The sequence below is a fragment of the Oxyura jamaicensis genome, chromosome 2 (assembly GCF_011077185.1).
Source record: "Oxyura jamaicensis isolate SHBP4307 breed ruddy duck chromosome 2, BPBGC_Ojam_1.0, whole genome shotgun sequence".
NCBI lineage: Eukaryota > Metazoa > Chordata > Aves > Anseriformes > Anatidae > Oxyura > Oxyura jamaicensis.
In genome coordinates, this window is record NC_048894.1 from 127,127,763 (window position 1) to 127,131,694 (window position 3,932).

A 3,932-nucleotide genomic window follows, 5' to 3' on the forward strand; every position below is an offset into this window, starting at 1 on the left:
GAGAGAGAGAGATGAGGTTCTCAATTTATTTATTTATTTTTCTGAACTTTTAAAAAAGAAAATGCAACCTTATAAGGAGAAAGTACATTTTCTAGAAAATTAATTGAGATTCAAGATACATGCAGATGAATGAATTCTTTTAGAAGCACCTCTAGTGCATTTTTACAAGGGTCATTGTATTTTACAATGTGACAAGAAAAAAAAAAAAAAAAAGGAAGAAAAAAAAAAGAAACTAAATCACATTTTTATTGGACTCAAAATAAAAATAGGCAATTGGAAATGCATTGTAAACAGGATTATTCAAACTCAGCCTGCCTTAAGATAGAAGCAGCTTTTAAGCAGGCTGTTACATAAAGGTCCAGTATTTCTGAGATTTTATGAGAGCAATCTAATGCTTTGGTCAGACAAGGTTAAGAATAATGCCCTTGCAGTCTCACTAGTTACAGTGATAACATTTCATGTGCACAAAAAGGCTACACTTTCTGGGTGTTGGTGAAATTGAACTGCACAAACATATGTGGAAATTTGGGTATGAATTTCAATATTCCTCGAAGAAAATAATATAATAATAAAATATCCACAGTCTTTTTGAATCTTTTTTCCTGAGTTATGCTTTGTTGTCCATCTTTTCCTCCTTCCTCCACATTAGCTTTCAAAACACTTCCTGAGGCTTTTAAAAAATGTCATAAACTTACTGTATCATTACTGATGCACACAAGCAGGAACATAAATGAATACTGTATGTGGATGATATTCTTCTTTTTATAACCTATCCTGATATTTCAATCCCAGCTATTACACTGTTCATAAATCAGTTTGGGATCCTCTCTAGCTTTAAAAGTAATTATAATAAATCCAAAGATATGTTTATGTATAGGAGGCCAATTGAACTCTTTGCTTTTCAGTTTCCATTTAAATTGGTCTCCAGAGGTCTTACCCCAGGTTATTTATTCCTTTTACTTTAGATCTGCTGTACAGATTTAATCTTCGTTCTCTGCTTTGTAAAATGCAATGGACTCTGTACAGGTGGGTTTTGTTCATTTTGTTTGTTTGTTTTAGGAGAAAGAGCTGTCATTAGTTAAAAACAAAATGTTTTTTGTTTTTTTTGTTTTTTTTTTTCTCTGATAATAAATAAATTGCTAAGAAATTGTGAAGACTGGCTTCAGAAATGTTTCTATGTGCTTTGAAAGCAATTGCTCAACTCCTTTACTCATCCTAATGCAACACACTGTTAGTGTGCTTTGAAATTTTTCCTTTTGCCTGATTGTTAATTGTTAAGTAGAATTTAACTTCTAAGTCCTTTCCTTCTGCATCTTTCTGACTGATTAAATTCTCATACAGAAGTCAAATCAAGGTAATTTTGCATGTCAGTAAGTGTGGATCAGAGCAACAGAACTGCATGGATGGTAAGCTTTGCCTGATCACACAGACTTCTGATTTCACAAAGTTATTCTTCCAGAAATGCAGCAAATGTCAGAGTATCTTGAAAGAGGTCAGCTGAGAGAGAAGATGCAAATCTTGGCAACGACCTACTAAGATCAATGTAAGAAATAAGGGAATTTGTTTTATGAAACGTAAAGTTGAGGAATACTCGTCCACCCTTTTATTTCACCTTCTTTGTATCACCTCCTTTAATTCTCTAGATTAAAAAAAAAAAAAAAAAAAAAAAAAAAAGTGAGCCATGTATACAACTCAAACCTGAGAATAAAAAGAAAAATAAATCTCTTTTCAAGTATAACTCATCAACTAAATATCAAATATTTGGAATAGTTTGAAATGTCTTCACAGAAGAAGCATTTATTTTTTACTTTAAAATAGAGATAAAAATAGTGCTTCATATGTGTTGATTCTGAAATAATTTCCACTGAAAGAACCTTACTTCGACAGTTTGATGTTTACAGAAACAGGCATATGAGGGAACAGGCATATGATGTTTATGAGGGAACATCACTCTGCTGAACTTAATATGCATCTACATTGTTTATGTCCAGGAGCTGATAGAATTTGTAATCTGGTAGGGGAAGCAGAAGAGAAAGGGAAAGAGGAGTGAGATAGGGAAGAGGAAGCAGAAGGGAAAAGGGAGAGAAAATTTTGTAAAGGAGGATTCTTTTCTGGTTTTTGTTTGTTTGTTTGTTTGTTTTTCTTTCTTTTCTTTTGTTTCTTTCTTTTTTTCTTTTTGGTTTAGGTCTGATTTTTTTGTTGGTGGTGGTGGTGGTATTTCAGTTTTATTTTATTTTTTTTTCAGGAAACTAACAGTAAATACTTGCCTACTGTACGTTTAAGTAGATGTTCAAAAATTCCATTGATCTATTTGTACTATTATGCAACAGTTTGGTTGGTAGACAGGATTTGTTGTGGATAATATTAATTTTTGGATGTAATTTGAAAGTCCTGAGTGACTCAAAATACAGGGTTTAAAAATATTAACAGGTCCTTCTCTGTGTCCTTGGGTTCTCTTTAGGATAGTTTTTACATGATACCTGTGAGTGTCCAGCTCTACTATTAGTTCCAGATAAAGTGTTATGATTGCTGATACTGTATCACTATTTTTTGTGTAATTGTATTTTAACTGTTCTTACATAAATCAAGAAAATAGTGTTTTTGAATAATCATGCTAGACTATGAATAATGGAGACAGTGTGCCCCTACAGAGTGGCAAATTTGTGAGAGAGACTTAGAGTAATACTCATTGACCTCATTTTCATTTTCTTTCTTATCCTTTGAACTTTTCTTGATGTATATCAAGAAAGCCTACCAGGGGTGGTGCCCCGCTAGACCTTCTCTTCACAAACAGAGAAGGACTGGTGGAGGATGTGATTGTCGGGAGCTGTCTTGGGCAGAGTGACCACGAAATGGTGGAGTTCACTATTCTTGGCGAGGCCAGGAAGGGAACCAGTAAAACCACTGTACTGGACTTTCGGAGAGCTGACTTTGGGCTGCTCAGGACACTGGTTGGTAGAGTCCCTTGGGAGGCGGTTCTGAAGGGCAGAGGGGTCCAGGAAGGCTGAGCACTCTTCAAGAGGCAAATCCTAATGGCGCAGGAGCGGTCTGTTCCCATGTGCCCAAATATGAGCCAGCGGGGAAGAAGACCAGCCTGGCTGAACAGAGAACTGTGGCTTGAGCTTAGGAGAAAAAAGAGGGTTTATAATCTTTGGAAAAGTGGGCAGGCCACTAGGGAGGACTATAAGGATGTAGCGAGGCTGTGCAGGGACAAAATTAGGAAGGCCAAAGCTCATCTGGAGCTCAATCTGGCTACTGCCGTTAAAGATAACAAAAAACGCTTTTATAAATACATCAACACAAAAAGGAGGACAAAGGAGAATCTCCATCCTTTACTGGATGCAGGGGGAAACTTAGTTACAAGAGATGAGGAAAAGGCGGAGGTGCTCAATGCCTTCTTTGCCTCAGTCTTTAGCGGCAATACCGGTTGTTCTCTGGATTCCCAGTACCCTGAGCTGGTGGAAGGGGATGGGGAGCAGGATGTGGCCCTCACCATCCACGAAGAACTGGTTAGTGACCTGCTACGGCACTTGGATGTGCACAAGTCGATGGGGCCAGATGGGATCCACCCAAGGGTACTGAGAGAACTGGCAGAGGAGCTGGCCAAGCCACTATCCATCATTTATCAGCAGTCCTGGCTATCGGGGGAGGTCCCAGCTGACTGGCGGCTAGCGAATGTGACGCCCATCTACAAGAAGGGCCGGAGGGCTGACCCGGGGAACTACAGGCCTGTCAGTTTGACCTCAGTACCAGGGAAGCTCATGGAGCAGATCCTCTTGGGAGTCATCATGCGGCACTTGAAGGGCAAGCAGGCGATCAGGCCCAGTCAGCATGTGTTTATGGAAGGCAGGTCCTGCTTGATGAACCTGATCTCCTTCTATGACAAAGTGTCACGCTGGGTGGACGAGGGAAAGGCTGTGGATGTGGTCTAC